Here is an 18,172-nt window from a genome sequence, read left to right as displayed (position 1 = left end):
ACTGTGGCACGTAACGTGCGCTCCGCCACACACCATTGGGTGGCTTGCGGAGTATAAATGTAGATGTAGATGTAGAATAAAATTAAGAGCCTGGACAGTGGCGAGGAGTTTTAGAACTTACACGCTGCTTTCAACACGGGTCACTTTTCAGGAACTTGCAGTCTGGCTGGTATACCAACATCGCAGCCCAGGAAACGTTTACAGGCTGACCGTAACCTGCTGTCAACAACAGACCCGACAAGGTTCGTGGCTCTGCTGGCAGAACCTGTAAGCCACAAGTTGAGTAAGGGAAGACAGAAATGGAAAGATCCTCTACCATCTAGGAGAACATTGCAAGTACCATTATCTGATTTCCCAGACACTTAGCTCGGTGGACTAGGAATTATTGTAAGAGAACACCTATCTCGGCTTACTCATAAACATACGACCGTTCCGGAGAAAACGACCATCAAAGTTTTCAAGATACGTCATGGGCGTTTCAGTGGGTAAATCGTTCAGTCGAAGTGCTGGCCCAGTGGCCGGCATGGTAACTCAGAGTGTTTTGTCAGAGGGTTAGCTGTCCTCTGTAATAAAGAAAACTGAGTTAAAGGATGAACGATGAACTTGAACAAGCATCACGGGACGTCCGCCCCGAACAAATACAACGAACACTTAACGAACAAAATGAGATCAACAAAAACAAAGAAGTGGCTAGTGTCGCCACTTCACACTTTAGCAGCCCATGTTCAAAACCCGATTATTACTCTTATTTTTGTTTTTCATTTACTTTCTAACGTCCATAGAAAATTACTACACAAGTGTTGTCCAATGTAAGAGGACCGTTCCTAAAGTATTAGCTACTATTTTTTTGCGCGGTGACTTTGGATGTCCGCACCAGATGTCGTTGGTGTAGTGCTAAGGCTTGAACCTTTCTCTTTCATTTGCAGGTGGTTCCTCTGTTCTGCGGTAGTTGGCACCAGCAGAAGAGTGTTTGAGAATGGAGTCTGATATGGATGCACGTATGAAACAGCAATGTGTAATTGAATTCCTCACTGCTGAAGAAATTGCGCCGATTGATATCCACCGACGCTTAATGAAGGTGTATGGACGCCCCTCCAGCCTCTCCCCCATCCCCTCCCCCCCCCCCTCCCTCCTCCTCTCTTGGATCCGCGACTCATTATCCCTGAAACTGTTTTGCAACGGTAACGAAACCGCTTTCGTACAATTATCAACGTACGACATTTGCAAGGTGGAGAAAAGGGCGCGCATGAGAATCCACGGCCCGGTCGACCCTACGCAGCTGTCATCCCTCGCAATGAAGAGCGTCTTGATCGACTCATTCTGTGCTGATCGGCGGATAACGGCCAGAGAACTGTGTGAAAAGCTGAATGTCGGCTTTAATGCCATGCAAACAATGTCGGAATACCTCGGTTACAGCAAAGACTGTGCGAGATGGGTCCCACAGATGCATGCAGAAGAACAAGAAGTTTATCGAATGGAATTTTGTCAGTACCTGCTGGACCAATATGAAGGTAAAGGTGACAATTTTCTGAATAGCACCGTCACTGGAGATGAGACGTGGTGTCACCATTATGAGCCAGAATCCAAAAGACAGTCCATGGAATGGCAACATGCGAATAATATGTCAAAGAAGAAATTCAAGAGACAGCTGTCTACAGGCAAAGTGATGTCAGGCAAAGTGGGTCAGCCAGGGTTTGGTTCTTTTGAAGGTCCTGAAGCCTGGAGAAACTGTAAATGCAGCACGCTAGAAGACGACACTAAGTTGAAAGGCCAAATTTCCAGGGTGAGGTCAGAGAAGAAGACCAGCTTTCACCAGCAACATGGTAACGCCAGGCACCACACCAGTTTTGTAACAGCGCAACTCATTGCAAAATTCGGCTGGATTGTCTTACCACGCCCACAGTACAGTCCCGATTTATCGCCTTGAGACTTCCATCTCTTTGGGCCTCTGAAACATTGACTGCGTGGCGAACATTTTCAAGACTCGGATGCTGTTGTCAAAGTTGTGAGGAGGTCGTTAGCATGAGCTGGTTCCGATTTTTACAAGCGCAGCATGTATGCTCTGGTTTGTCTTTGGCAAAAGTGCATAACTAATGGTGGTGTCGATGTGGAAAAGTGACAGTCTGTAGCTGAAATATTGCTCCATTTAGCTGTGGTGTTGTAATATATGTATCTCCTGTAGTTTCCACGACCCTCGTATATTGAAACAACGTTGTCTTTCGTCTACTGATTGCATATCTGGTGAATGAAGTTTTAAAAAAAATGAGAAAATTACTTGAAATTTCTTTCGGAGAAATTCCTGTAGTGTACAGTATATTGGTTCACAATATACTGCATCAGTTTCAGGTAACGTGATCCGTTATGTGTGGTTTGCTGCGAGATTGTTGCCAACGTGTGAAGCCTTCAGCAATACTGAAAACGTTTCTTGCCCGAGTGAGATTTACGCGAAGAAGCATCATTCTGATAAATCATTCCTTCGCGTGATACTACGTGGTGTTCGGAATTTCTATGTTTTGAATGGTTCTACGATCGGTGTCATCCAAGGGAATGCACCAAATCTCCCTGAAGAAGATACATAAGAATAAAACATAAGAATTAATATTTTGATTGAGAAAAGAATGAAATAAAAGAATGTTAGAATTTAAAAAGATTGTAAATTCTGACAGTAGCAAACACATACTGTATATTATCCTCGTACAGTAACTCTATGACACTTATTTTGAAACCCAATCGCAATTTTACAATTAATATAATGTCCTCGTATCCCTTAACTTGATAAGAAGCATTCATGTAGTAACCTTGCACGGAGATGGGTAGAAAAATGACGATAAACAGATAAAATAAAATAAATAAATAAAAACAGTAATCGAGTTTCGAAAACTGGGCGCAAAAGTGAGACAGACGGTGACGTAATCCATTGTGTCACCATTTTGGCTGAGATTAGTGCGCACTATAAGGCACCTCAATTACTTGAAAAACTTTGACCGTCGGAACAGGTGCGACCCATCCTAGAATATTGTTGAAGTGAGTGGGACCCGTAACAGATAGGACTAACAGAGGATATTGAACGTATACAGAGAAGGGCAGCACGAATGGTCACAGGTTTGTTTAATCCATGGGAGAGAGTCACAGAGATACTGAAGGAACTGAACTGCCAGACTCTTGACGACAGACGTAAAGCATCCCGAGAAAGTCTATTAGTAAAGTTTCAGCAACCGGCTCTAAATGATTACTCTAGGGATATACTACAACCCCCTACATATCGCTCACATAGGGATCGTGATTATAAGATTAGAATAATTACTGCACGCATAGAGGAGTGGATGCCATCCCTTTTCCCGCGCTCTGTACTTGAGTGGAAAAGGAAGAAACTGATAACTGGTACGAATCCTGCCTTGGGCATGGATGTGTGTGATGTCCTTAGGTTAGTTAGGTTTAAGTAGTTCTAAGTTCTAGGGGACTGATGACCTCAGATGTTGAGTTCCATAGTGCGCAGAGCCATTTGAACCATTTTTTGATAACTAGTACAATGGGACGTACTTGCCGCACACCCCACGCTGGTTAGCAGAGTACAGAACTGGATGTTGATGTAGGGGTCTAGAATCTATGGAAAAGTCGAGGTACGTGGTCGCTTACTTTGACTCCTCTTACAATGAGCTAAGTTTCTGGGATATCAAGTTATGGCTCTTGCTGTGTTCTCCTCGTGAGGGTAAAAAAAAATTAATAACAGAGAAACCACACTCCCGAATTTTGGCGAACTTGACTGGACGAAACAGCATTTTTCTCATCTACACGCTCATATAACTAAAATTTGCAGTGGTGGTGCATAGTGAAATGCTAATAATTGTGAATACATACTTCGTTTTTCTGATACTTTTTCTTGCGCCTTTGTCCCAGATTGGCGCAGGGTAGATGTGGATAACATCGGATTTGGCGTGGTCTTTTTAAGGAGTGGACGTATGTCCTTCCTATCAGCACGACATTACCCACCCGCACGGAATATTTGTACCCCAAATATGGGCGTGTAGTGTTATTCAGGTCAAAGTGAGGGTAAGTGTTCTCTAAGTGCTGTGAACGTTGGAAGTGACACAGGAATTGGGTACCAGCCCGTTATTCACCTAGTCAAATGTGGAAAACAGCCTAAAAACCACATGCAGACTCGCCAGTGCACTGAAACACGTCGTTATTACGCCGGGGAATTCGATACAGGGGTAGCGCACATGCCGGTCCTGGAAGGGGCAATTTAACTCGCACAGCTATCTGTGCTGGTGATACACATTTCGCACTGATGTTGTGCAAATTATGATGTTATCAGACTTGTGAGAATTTGTTGGTATTACAGTTCTTAAATTAAGTGTGTGACACATGTAAATCATACGTGTGCATTTCAGGCTGTATTTCTTTGAATTCTAGTTTCTTGACCATCATGACAGAGCGATGAGCTATTTAGTGATGTAAATCAACTATTATTACTGCAGTAAAATATCTGATATATTTTAAGGACCTATTTCCGTTACTGTGAACTAGTAGCTTGCCATCTGTAAAGAGAGTCCCACAAAATCCAACAGAGTAGAAAAGTTACGGTAATTATCGTAATATATGTGAACTGTTTTTAAGCCTAATTTCATCACAATATTTACAACATGTTTGCATTTTATACAAATAAATAAAATTTCCCATTATTGATGGCATAAATGTTGTGATACATACTTGAACGATTATAAACAACAGTTGTTTGCACAATAGGTGGAAATAAAAGTAATGTTGATTAATAATCCACTTTTTCTGTAGAAAGAAGTTTTCCATGACGGTATCCGTTTTAGGATTTCTCCAGTTGGTCACTTACGGAATCTGTACAGAGATCATCTGCTGGATAACCCAGAGGCAAACGGATGACACTTCTAATTTTCGTCTTTAAATGCAGAGTACTGACAATCCCTATTACAGACGTACCACATTACCCAGTCACATTAATGTGACCAATCAAAAGCTTGAACAACCACATTTTGCAGCGTGGACCACCGCAATACGTGCACGAATACGTGCACGAAGATGGTCAGTGAGGTTCTGGAAGGTATAGACACGGATGTGGAGCCATGTCGACTCCAGTCCCTTGGCCTGACCAGCTGTGCTGTGTTCCTCGGTCGAGGGTCCGTGGTGCTCACAGTCCAATCGTCGTGGTCCCACAGGTTCTCGACTGAATTTAAATGTGGGGAGTTTGGTAGGCAGGGCAGCACTGTAAATTCACCCTGCTGCTCTTCAGACCACTCAAGTACACTGTGAGCTGTGTGACACGTGCATTGTCCTGCTGGTATATGTCATCGTCCCCTGGGAGAAAAACAAACTGCATGTACAGTTGTAGACGGTCCGCAGTGATGCATGCATTTTGTGCCTTCCAGATCACGAGATCACCCAAGGATTGCCACGAAAACATTCCGGACACCATAAAGCTCCCTGCTCCAGCCTGTAATCTTCCAATTACTGGTGTTTGTTTTCTGACGTTTCACGCTGTACATGCAAACGGCCATCTGATCCATGGAGCATACATTGTGAATCATCTGAGAAGGCTACCTGTCGCCACTCAGTGGACATCCAGCTGCGGTACTGTCGTCCAGATTCCAGTCTTCATCAGTCGCCTATGAACAGCAGTCAGCCTGGGTGCATGAACCAGGCACTTGTAAGTAGGCTGTTTAGGTTTTTATGTTTGTAACGCCACGTAGCGCTCTACATGAAAATCACTGACTGTGCTGTGTGAAGTCTGGGGCTGGTTGGCATTCTTGGAATATTCGCTATTGTAGTGTTGGGCAGTTGGATGTGAACAGCGCGTAGCATTGCGCAGTTGGAGGTGAGACGCCAACAGTGTTGGATGTGGGGAGAGAGATGGCGGAGGTTTGAGAGCGGATGATCTGGACGTGTGTCCATTAGAAAGAGTAAATTTGTAAGACTGGATGTCATGAACGGATATATATATAATGACTTTGATATATATATTATGACTTTTGAACACTATTAAGGTAAATACATTGTTTGTTCTCTATTAAAATCTTTCATTTGCTAACTATGCCTATCAGTAGTTAGTGCCTTCAGTAGTTAGAACCTTTTATTTAGCTGGCAGTAGTGGCGCTCGCTGTAGTGTAGTAGTTCGAGTAACGAAGATTTTTGTGAGGTAAGTGATTCATGAAAGGTATAGGTTATTGTTAGTCAGTACCATTCTTTTGTAGGGATTATTGAAAGTCAGATTGCGTTGCGTTAAAATTATTGTGTGTCAGTTTAGTGAATGTCTGAGTACGTTCCGTTCTGCTCAGCTGTTTGAAAATCAAATAATGTGAGAGGTTTATCAGCACAGTAAGTCATAAATTTTCCACGATTCATATGTCGACCCTTAGCCGAGGATACCGCACTGGAATCTTCTGATTTTTTCTTGTAGTTTGAGCAATTAGTGTTGTTATTGTTTATTGCTAGCGCGTAATTGTAGAGAGAATTTCCTTTGTACTTGTAGTTTTTCATTGTTGTAGTGTAAAACAGTTGTGGCATGCATGTAGATTTGCACCAAGTATTTCGCAGCCGCGCTTCCAATTAATTGGATACTATTTTCTGTGCTTTCTTAATGTGTTTTCTCTTTCTGCTCTTCAAATTGTGCTTTTCTGTGTTATCGTGTAAAATATTGTGACAATTATGGCGTGTGAAAAAATAACACTAGGCTGCAAAGTAAGTTGACAAATGACAGTGAAGACGAGAGTAGTGTGTTAGCGCCACCGTGTAATGAATTAACAAATATTCAAAATAGTAATTTGGTAGCTGTGCATAGGGAAATGGACCAGGCAGTAAATAATGTTGTAGACAGTGAAACAATTAGTGAACAGGGAAGAATTATCGATCGGTCGGTCGGCAACAGCTCGCCTCAGGAATCCGAAATGACAGGACACAATCTTGCAAATACTGTAGATTCAGGTTTTGGGTCCTCACCGTTTTCTCAAATAAGTCAAAACACATTTTTTGCTTGTCAAAATGTGAATGTTGCCCGTGCAAATGCACTGCCAAAAAGCATAGAGGAACAGATTCCAGACACTAATACATTATTATTGCAATTAATGCAACAAATGAAACAAAATCAGAGACAAACACAGCAACAGTTAGACACAATGGAACAAAATCAGAGACAAACACAGGAACAGTTCGACACAATGGAACAAAATCAGAGACAAACACAGGAACAGCTTCAAAAGTTAGACTCAACTGAACAAAATGTTGAACAAACACGTGAAGGTTTAACTGCTGAGTTACTCAAAATAGAATCTAAATGTCAAAAAGTCTGTAATGACGTAAAAACACAAATTTGTGAGCAATTTCAACCTATTTTTTCGCGTCATGAAAATGCATTACAGAATCACAAAGCAGCCATAAAAGAACTGCAAACTATTGTTCATGAAAATCACGATACCTTGCAAGCTAAAATTGCTCAGTTGCATCTACCGATTCGGTTATGCAACTTGCAAAAACTCAGGAAAACTTAAAGGGCACAGTAGATACGAGTTCAACACAAATGGACACTCTGAAACTTGGTTCAGAAAAACACACTGAGGAAATCAGTTCACTATCGGAGAAAGTAGCCGAACTTTCGGATCAGTTCATTAACTTATCTACAAAGGTAGATGATGATCTGAATGACACAAGGCCCGTAGCCTTCACTGATACAGAAGAGTATGAACAAATTAGAAAATTCAAACAAAATCAAAATCAAATCAATACACCGTACAAAAGAGAAATCTGGGAAGTACAAGATCAGTTAACACAGCTAATACAACAATTACATATTTCAGAGGACACTCGCGCTCCAATACGGGAGGAGGGACATAGAAATACGGAACAGACACAAAATAATAACACAGGGCACTTCGGAAATTATGAAAGAAATTGGCAAGGTACACCGAATTTTGAGATGGAACCACCGAAAAGAAGTAACAATGACCGATACGCGACTCGCCGACACGATGGTTTTGACTATAAGCTGTTCATTACTACACGTAAATCCAAAACATTTAAGAATTCTGGCAACGAAATTCATCCACAATTGTGGCTTCATCAATTCTCTCATTGTTTTCCTCCCAACTGGTCATTGGAGCACAGATTAGAATTTATGTGTGGCTACTTAGAGAATGAACCAGACATAAGAATGCGATAGGTCATTCACGATTGTCACAGTGAAGGAGAATTTTATCAAGCCTTTCTCTCAGCTTATTGGTCTCAAGCTACACAAGACCGAGTAAAACATAGCATCATAATGACGAAACATTTCCAACGATCTAGATTTTCCAGTCTTGTGAAATATTTTGAAGACATGTTGCACAAGAATCAGTACCTGTCAAACCCATACAGCCCTTCAGAACTCATCCGCATTTGCTTAATCAAATTGCCTGGACATTTACGACATATTATTTTGGCAACGCTGCAAAGACGACATTGAAGCTTTTCAGGGACTCTTACAAGAATTGGAAATTGACACTGACAATCGCGGGACGCGAAAACAGAAACACAACAATTACAGGTCACATCCATCACAATTCCGCGATGAAAGAAATAATAACTGGACACGACAAGGCTATTCTTACAACGTAAAATGTGACCAAAACAGACACCACCCGTATGACAACCGTGGGCAGAGAAAAATAATTACAGGGAAAGATCACCTCTCTGTGGTAATGACTGTCACAGAGACAATCAGAGAAACAGACAATATGGGAACCAAAAGAACTATTATCAAGAAGACAGAATAGCTTCAGACGCAAGAGTCTACCGCGCAGTTACGATTCAGGGAGAAATTCTCCACCACGTGACCGACAAGGAAGAAACTATGGAATCTACCGACATGACGACAGACGGTATAATCGTAAGGACAGACCTGAATTTCATCAGAAATGGCGGGATTCAAACAGGGCAGGGCCTTCTCGACAAAGTGAATTTGTAGAAGTTAGGTGTCCTAATCCTAATAACGACGCGCGCCAACAAGGAGACAGACAGTGACTCGCACTGCAGGCAGCCACGTGCGCCGGCTGGCTCAAAGAAAAATAACATAGACTCTAACCTTGAGAAAAATTTTAGCATTACTTACCGATGTATACAACATGATAATTGCGTTCAAGTTGTAACTCTGCGTGCTAGGAAGGGTAAAGGATCGCACCACATTTCACATGTAAAACCGTTTATTGAAAGATAATCTGGTTTTTAACTTAATCTTTGCCATAAAACTTTTCACTTCACGTTACTAGTATGCTTTGTCAGGCTTAGAAACTGTTAACATCCAACAATGTTTGAAGTTAAATATCCAGTTAAGAACCAAGAGAAGTTATTTAAACAGAAATTACGAATGCATTTTTATAGTGAACAGACGACACAGTGTTGTTATTTGTACATTCTTGCTTGTTAGTTGCACAATTACTTATCGAATATATGGCTTACATAGTTAGAACATATACTGCTAATGAGATTTTAATGCAACATTTTGGTTTTCTTGAAAATATATTCTTTATTTGAAGTACATACTGTGAGATTAAAGGTGACTTAGCATTTGGTTTCTTTGAGAACTACACGATTATATCACGACACTACTAATGAGTGATACAATTTATATTATTGCTTTTGCGCTGTATCTGTTTTATATCTGCACAGTTTTTCTGAATTCTTCTGGAAACTAAATCATGTTTCAGTAGTTACTTTTGTGGTATAGCTACAATGAGACAGCCTTTTCCATAGCACAACAATATGTTATAGCACAGTACTTACTTCATCATGGCAATAAGCGTAATAACTACGATATCTATACGCATATCATTTCACCTTGTTTATTATGAGGTAAGTACATTGACTTCTACAGAACTTTGCTTAAGGACGACGATAGTTACGACACTTGGCACATTTTTTACCCTTAAGTAATGACAGGGATTATCTCACAACAAGACGCACAGTTTAGCGCTACAGTACAAGTATTTGAGTGATTAATTTTGTACTTAAAACATTTATTTTTAAAGATTTTTGAATTACAATAATACAAAGGTTTTCCGTGATAAATTTCATTCCACTGCTGTAGTCGGTAACACCTGAGGGTATAATTACAGTAATCCTCAGGGGGTACACGCCTACTTTGTGTGCTAAGCGTGTAGCGAGATCTAGGAGCCCTAGCTAACATTGTATTTGCTTATACAACTTTACACATAGGTACCATATTTCTCTAACACAGGATTACAAAGCTATCTGATCATTTAACTGAGAGAGACAAACATTTATTTTACTACATCAGTATTTACGTAATTACACTTATGAAATTGTATTTTTTTTTGTACTTTGTGAACTGTTCATATTTTTTTCGGAACCATTGTGATACTATGAGAGCTTTGAATGATGTATTTGGTATGGGATCATGATTTTTGAAGTACGTTGGAGGTAGATGACACTATTGAAATCAGCAGAGAATCTTTTTTAGGTTTTGAAATTATTGCAGAAAGCTACGACGTGTTTGTGATTTGACTGAGGTGTTATGATGTTATTATTACGCCAAAGAGTGTATTATGCTATTGAGGTATGCTTATGATCAATAAGCTGATGCTATATGAGGAATTTGATTATGCTATGTATTTATTATGATGAAATATTGAAGAAGTGTCGACGAATATGTATATGTGTAATAAAGTAAGGAATAATGAGTAGTTGTTTTGGACTCTGGTTTGTGAAAAAGGATGTTGGAAACCAAGAATCGTACTTTAAGAGTTATGAAACGTGTGTATATGCGTGAATGTATCACAACACTGCTATTCATGAGATTTCGTTTCTATACATTTCTACTGTAATTTTTCGACCTGTGAAATTTTATTGGTATCGAACTGTCACCGTAGCAGAGACCGCTGTCGTAAATATTTCGGTAAGAAAGCTGACGTAATGCGTTATGGGCGCCCAGCTGTGCCAGTCGCCTGGAGAAAATCTATTAGGTAAAAAAAAAGCGGCCATTAACCTCGTTAATGACATTTCTTTGTAGAAAGCTTTTCAAATAAGACAAGCTCATTCTTAAAAATATGATTACAGTTTTGAGCTCATACTTTCTGATATTTACTGAAATGCCTAATGAAATGATGAGAAATATGTTATGTCTATACACCTGATTATGACTACTGTCTTTCCAGTTGAGAGATTTTTTTACTGCCTTATGAAATGCCATATGGCTAGTGAATGATGTTTCATGCTTTGCTTTGTATATATATTTGCCTATTTTGTTTAATATCTAGTTTCTAGCTGCACTGCAGCATTGGTTAAAATAAAAGTTAATAGATGTACTAACGTAAATATTTTCTGTCTACAAATCCATTAAACAATAATTTTATGATCTACTTTCTTAAAAAAATGGGAACACAAATAGACATTTCCCTTCACAGAAATTGCATAAATAGTTTTTTAACGATTGTCTGCTAGAGTATGTCATCGTGATGCGTCACTCTAGTGTTAAGATGTGACATAGGTATTAGACATGGCCATCTATAGTGTAATATTTTTTTCTGCTTGAGCTTTGTCATGTTTAGATATAAGTTATTGCTTTTGCTGCTGCTGTTTGCCAGGCATAGTGCTACTGAATTTCACTTTGTGTTACTCTGTTAAGCCAGTTTTACTGCTGATTTTTTTTTTTTTTTTTTTTTGTTTGCTGCACAGTGCCTTATATTAGTTGTAATGTTGCATTTGCTTTGCTAATTTATGTATACTGCTGCTTGTTTTGCCAATTTGCAATTTTTTGCCATCGCTGTTTGTGTTAACTGTTTTGTACTGCTGCATTGTATCGTCCCTTAGTTTATGTATCTGAGCTCAGTAGATTTAAGTTAGCTTCAGAGGGGGATACTATATAAGAAACTAACTATGGAGAATAGGGAAAGAATGCATTGAGAAGTTAGATGAAAAAGATTTGGGCCAAAATGAGTAGTGTACAATGAAGGATAATTATCTTGAAAGAGGACATGAGCAAAACAGTAGGGTTTAGGGATAACAAGTATAGATAGGACTTTTTGGGAATAATGATGATTCAAATGGCTCTGAGCACTATGGGACTTAAGATCTATGGTCATCAGTCCCCTAGAACTTAGAACTACTTAAACCTAACTAACCTAAGGACATCACACACATCCATGCCCGAGGCAGGATTCGAACCCGCGACCGTAGCGGGCATGCGGTTCCAGACTGAAGCGCCTAAACCGCACGGCCACACCGGCCGGCAATAATGAAGAACTAAGGGAGATCTCCAAGAAGTAAAGAAAGTTTTGTTTGCAAATTAAATATTACAAGTACCGCAGTAAAACAAACCCTGTCCTTTTCTCTTGTGTATCCCGCTATGTGTTTGTGTACCCTTATGTATTTGTATTCTTCCTGTCTCTGTGTACTGTTTCATAGAATTTTTTCTGTTCTAATACTAAGCTACATTCAATATGATGAGGAATACTGTTATCCTCAAATATAATTTGAATTAATACTATGTTATTTACTTTGTAAAGATATTTAGACATTTATTCTGTTCTGTTTTAATGCTCATGAGTGAAATTAATGTTTCGAAAACTATTCTCATCATTTTATTTATTTACTTATGTCATAATTACTGTAACAGTGATGTATATGTTTATTTCTATTCTTTTGTAGAGCCTGTGTTACTAAAAATGTTATCTTGTACTATTATGTTCATTAATGATGTATTCTTATGTTGTAAATTTATAATTGTATAGACACCAGTTCTTCAAATTAAGTTACACTTCACTGCAGACGTTTCTGTTGGTCATAGTATATGAACAATAGGTGAGAAGTTGGGACTGTTAGTGTTTGCACATGTGTTGATAATTCAGCAAGGGTCTGGTTAACTGCATTGCTGGTTCTAAGGACAATTCCAAAAACTTTGTGAGTGCACCAGTGGTAGTTTATGGACTTGCTATATTGTCTGCAAGACTTTCGATGGTGACTGTGCACCTGCACAGTCGCAACAGATGGCTGATCTGTGATGACCTAACTTCCAATATTCTTCAGAACTTCGACTGACTCTGCTGTGGGTTTGCTCTGTTGTGACCCATTACCTGTCTGCATGTCAAGAGTCAGCATTGTCTTTCTGTTGGAAGGACAACACTCCTTCTTCAAGACTGCATGGAAATCCATTACTTCCGTGTGCATTTTCTTTTACTGCTCAGACTTTGAGAAAGAAAAAAACACTGCAATTTTACTGTGATGAATGATCAGGACTGTCTTTGTGGATTGTGAGAAAATTTTAGCTTTTGACCAACATTGTATCAATAAGTGTGTGCATTTGATTTCTTTGTTATTGTAATTATGAAAAAAATTTTCAAATCTGTATTGGCCACTGCTCAGAACAATTTGTAAAATTTTTTGTGGTGAGCATGGGGGCTATGTAACTAGGCTGTTTAGGTTTTTATGCTGGTAACGCCGCGTAGCGCTCTATATGAAAATCACTGACTGTGCTGTGTGAAGTCTGGGGCTGGTTGGCATTCTTGGAGTATTCGCTATTGTAGTGTTGGGCAGTTTGATGTGAACAGTGCGTAGCGTTGCGCAGTTGGAGGAGAGCCGCCAGCAGTGTTGGATGTGGGGAGAGAGATGGCGGAGTTTTGAGAGCGGATGATCTGGACGTGTGTCCATTAGGAAGAGTAAATTTGTAAGACTGGTTGTCATGAACTGATATATATATATATATATATATATATATATATATATATATATATAAAATGACTTTTGAACACTATTAAGGTAAATACATTGTTTGTTCTCTATCAAAATCTTTCATTTGATAACTATGCCTATCAGTAGTTAGAACCTTTTATTCAGCTGGCAATATTGGCGCTCACTGTTGTGCAGTAGTTCGAGTAACGAAGATTTTTTTGAGGTAAATGATTCATGAAAGGTATAGGTTATTGTTAGTCAGGACCATTCTTTTGTAGGGATTACTGAAAGTCAGATTGCGTTGAGCTAAAAATATTGTGTGTCAGTTTAGTGAATGTCTGAGTACGTTCAGTTCTGCCCAGCTGTTTGAAAATCAAATAATGTAAGAGGTTTATCAGCACAGTAATTCATAAATTTTTCTAAGGGGACGTTTCACACTTTCTGCAGTGAAGCATATGTAGCAGCGTTCGCTGAACGGTCGTTAAGGAGACGCTGTTGCTAGCCCCTTGGTTCAACTGGACAGTTGACTGCTCGTCTATTCGGTCGTACACATCCCATCAGCCGTCGTTCAGCCTGTTAAATATGGCTTGTGGAGCACCACAGTTGCCTCGGCGGCGGCTTTGGATGGCGCCATTCTGCCATGCACGGTGTACTTAACTACGGCGATGCGCCGTGAGTTTACAGACTTGGCCGTTTCGGATATGCTTCTACCCTTGACCCAAAAGCCAATGATCGTAACCTTTTGGATCTCAGAGAAATCGCTTCGTATTCCGACAATGACTGCACTGTCTTCCAACCCTCTCTCCCTTCTGACACACTTTATACAGAGGTGAAATTAGTATAAAGGCTCGTGGTTATGTGTGGAAAATACATATTTATTTACGTATTTGCTATCGCAAACATTTTTCCCATACCGTTTACAAAAAAGCGAAAGAAAATACATTTTCATTTTATCATTAGGATCGGTATTTAAGAAATTTAAAGAAACGAGACAACCTTAGGGGTGGAAATTGATATAAAGGCACTTAGGAATTGGTTTTAGAATAACCTAACGTATATAGTGCCAACGCCCTTGCCGCTGTGGTAACACCGGTTCCCGTCAGATCACCGAAGTTAAGCGCTGTCGAGCTGGGCTAGCACTTGGATGGGTGACCATCCGGTCTGCCAAGGGCTGTTGGCAAGCGGAGTGCACTCAGCCCTTGTGAGGCAAACTGAGGAGCTACTTCATTGAAAAGTAGCGGCTCCGGTCTCGGAAACTCACATACGGTCGGGGGAACAGTGTGCTGACTACATGCCCCTCCATATCCGCATCCAGTGAAGCCTGTGGTCTGAGGATGACACGGCGGCCAGTCGGTACCTTTGCGCCTTCATGGCCTGTGCGGGAGGAGTTTAACGTATATAGTAAATAAATCACAATCGTTGTTGTTGTTGTTGTTGTGGTCTTCAGTCCTGAGACTGGTTTGATGCAGCTCTCCATGCTACTCTATCCTGTGCAAGCTTCTTCATCTCCCAGTACCTACTGCAACCTACATCCTTTTGAATCTGCTTAGTGTATTCATCTCTTGGTCTTCCTCTACGATTTTTACCCTCCACGCTGCCCTCCAATGCTAAATTTGTGATCCCTTGATGCCTCAAAACATGTCCTACCAACCGATCCCTTCTTCTAGTCAAGTTGTGCCACAAACTTCTCTTCTCCCCATTCTTATTCAATACCTCCTCATTAGTTATGTGATCTACCCACCTTATCTTCAGCATTCTTCTGTAGCACCACATTTCGAAAGCTTCTATTCTCTTCTTGTCCATACTAGTTATCGTCCATGTTTCACTTCCATACATGGCTACACTCCATACAAATACTTTCAGAAACGACTTCCTGACACTTAAATCTATACTCGATGTTAACAAATTTCTCTTCTTCAGAAACGATTTCCTTGCCATTGCCAGTCTACATTTTATATCCTCTCTACTTCGACCATCATCAGTTATTTTACTCCCTAAATAGCAAAACTCCTTTACTACTTTAAGTGTCTCATTTCCTAATCTAATTCCCTCAGCATCACCCGATTTAATTTGACTACATTCCATTATCCTCGTTTTGCTTTTGTTGATGTTCATCTTATATCCTCCTTTCAAGACACTGTCCATTCCGTTCAACTGCTCTTCCAAGTCCTTTGCTGTCTCTGACAGAATTACAATGTCATCGGCAAACCTCAAAGTTTTTACTTCTTCTCCATGAATTTTAATACCTACTCCGAATTTTTCTTTTGTTTCCTTTACTACTTGCTCAATATACAGATTGAATAACATCGGGGAGAGGCTACAACCCTGTCTCACTCCTTTCACAACCACTGCTTCCCTTTCATGCCCCTCGACTCTTATAACTGCCATCTGGTTTCTGTACAAATTGTAAATAGCCTTTCGCTCCCTGTATTTTACCCCTGCCACCTTTAGAATGTGAAAGAGAATATTCCAGTCAACATTGTCAAAAGCTTTCTCTAAGTCTACAAATGCTAGAAACGTAGGTTTGCCTTTTCTTAATCTTTCTTCTAAGATAAGTCACAATCGTGACCTAGTATCAAGTGGAACCTCCGTCGCCATGAATAGCTGCGAAAATCGTCTTAGGCATGGCACGGCCTGTCCAGGAGGAGTTTAACGTATATAGTAAATAGATCACAATCGTGGCCTAGTATAAAGTGGAACCTCTATCGCCCTGAATAGCTGCGAAAATCCTCTTAGGCATTGATGATATAAGGGCAGTGATGTCTTCTTCCGAGAGCAAGATCCACTCCAACCTAACTGCAGTTTTCAACTCGGTCACAGTGTCAACCTGACGTCCACTGCGATAAATGCGTCGTGCTGGGATCCCCCATAGATTCTCCATGCGATGTAAATCCGGACTTCTCGATGACCAACTCAGAAATGAAATTTATTTACCTTGAAACCACGACTTTGTCTTGTCAGATTTGTGAGTCGCAGCGTTATCGTGTTGGAATAGTAAATTATCATCGTGGAAATTCTTCACACACACGAACAAATTCAATTTCCAGAGCTTCTGTGTGATTATCGGACTTCATTCTGCGGTGCAGTCATGCTAAGTTGGACGTGCCCTTAGCGCAAAATGCTGCCCACACCATAACGCTGGCACTGCCAAAGTTTCTACTCATCCGAACGTGTTGTTCTGTACGGAAATCATGCCAGTAGTACTGAAAATCATCTTCCTCATCCAAATAACGCTTTTTCCCATCACTGGAAGATACTTTATTCCTCTCTACGGTCCACGACATACGTTCTTTCGTAAACTTCAGTGGAGTCTCCTTATGCACACTGTTTAAAGGTGGGTGGCTTGTGCAGTCGTTTCTTGAATGCCAGATTCGCACCTTGAGCCAGAATTTGTCTAACGCGTCTGCAAGTGACCGATGACTGCGAATCAGCCACGATTTGAGAGGAACACAAGCAGCTAACTTTTGCCTTACGCAGAATCAAACGCATATCTGACGCCGACCATTTTCGTGTCCTTCCAGATTTGCCATTTTTAACGTTCTGTGCGCCCAGTCTGACAAATTTATCAATAACACAACTGGAAGCCCTAATTTCTCAGCAATCTGAAAATTATACCGGACCATTTCTTTCTGCGCATTAATACTTGCTTGCTCGTCACCCGATACAGGCTTTCCACGCGCCGTACGGCGTCAGTTCTTACACCTCCAAACTGTAACTGTAGCGAACTGTTGACCACTGTGCGCGTCATCTGGAGGACCTGCTTTAATACCAACTACCGCCCCTTCCAAGCCCGAAAGACCGCCTCCTTTTCAATTTTTAGATACTCAGCCTAATTCTAAGGGAGAAATGAGAATGTATTTTATTTTGCTTTGTTGTAAACAGAATGGGAAAATTCGTGCAATACCAAATACGCTAGCCAATGATTTTTTCCACAAATAACCACTTTTCTTTATACTAATTTCCACCACTGTATACCATCCACTACTAGTGCCGCCTTCAGTGAGTCGTTACTGCACTTTGACGTGGAACGTAGATTGTGGTCACATTAACGGGACTGGACCGTGTATTTCGTAGACACGAAATATTTCCTCTTCCTCGACAACGTCATCAGAGAGGCAAATCATAGGATTTCTGTGTATAGAGGGGATTGATAGGCTGACATTGTAGGCAACTCGAATGTCGAATTACGCGACTAAATACAATAAGGAGAAAATGAAGACAGGAGTGTCGAAACAGTACGACATTGCAATCACATTCGACGTCTACCCTTAGATATTTACACTGAAGCGCTAAAGAAACTGCAATAGGGATGCATCTTCAAATACAAAGATACACACATCAAAAAGAGTTTTGCATCGCCTTTGTTCCGAGAGTTCCGGAACCTAAAAATAGGAATAGAGATCAACATAAACATCATTTCCGCCATTTTTATTGCTCATAAAAATTACGTATTGCATGCTGTACCACCATATAGCGAGACCTTCAGAGG

The 18,172-nt window shown here is 40.4% G+C and overlaps 1 pseudogene; it reads left to right on the top strand.

Moving 5' to 3' along the window:
- Positions 1–14,745: 14,745 nt before the first annotated feature.
- On the top strand, positions 14,746–14,863 carry LOC126420225 (5S ribosomal RNA; annotated as a pseudogene).
- Positions 14,864–18,172: the final 3,309 nt, after the last annotated feature.

Source organism: Schistocerca serialis, chromosome 9 (assembly GCF_023864345.2).
Source record: "Schistocerca serialis cubense isolate TAMUIC-IGC-003099 chromosome 9, iqSchSeri2.2, whole genome shotgun sequence".
Classification (NCBI taxonomy): domain Eukaryota; kingdom Metazoa; phylum Arthropoda; class Insecta; order Orthoptera; family Acrididae; genus Schistocerca; species Schistocerca serialis.
Note: the sequence above shows the minus strand (reverse complement) of the source record. Positions and strands in the feature narration are given on the sequence as shown.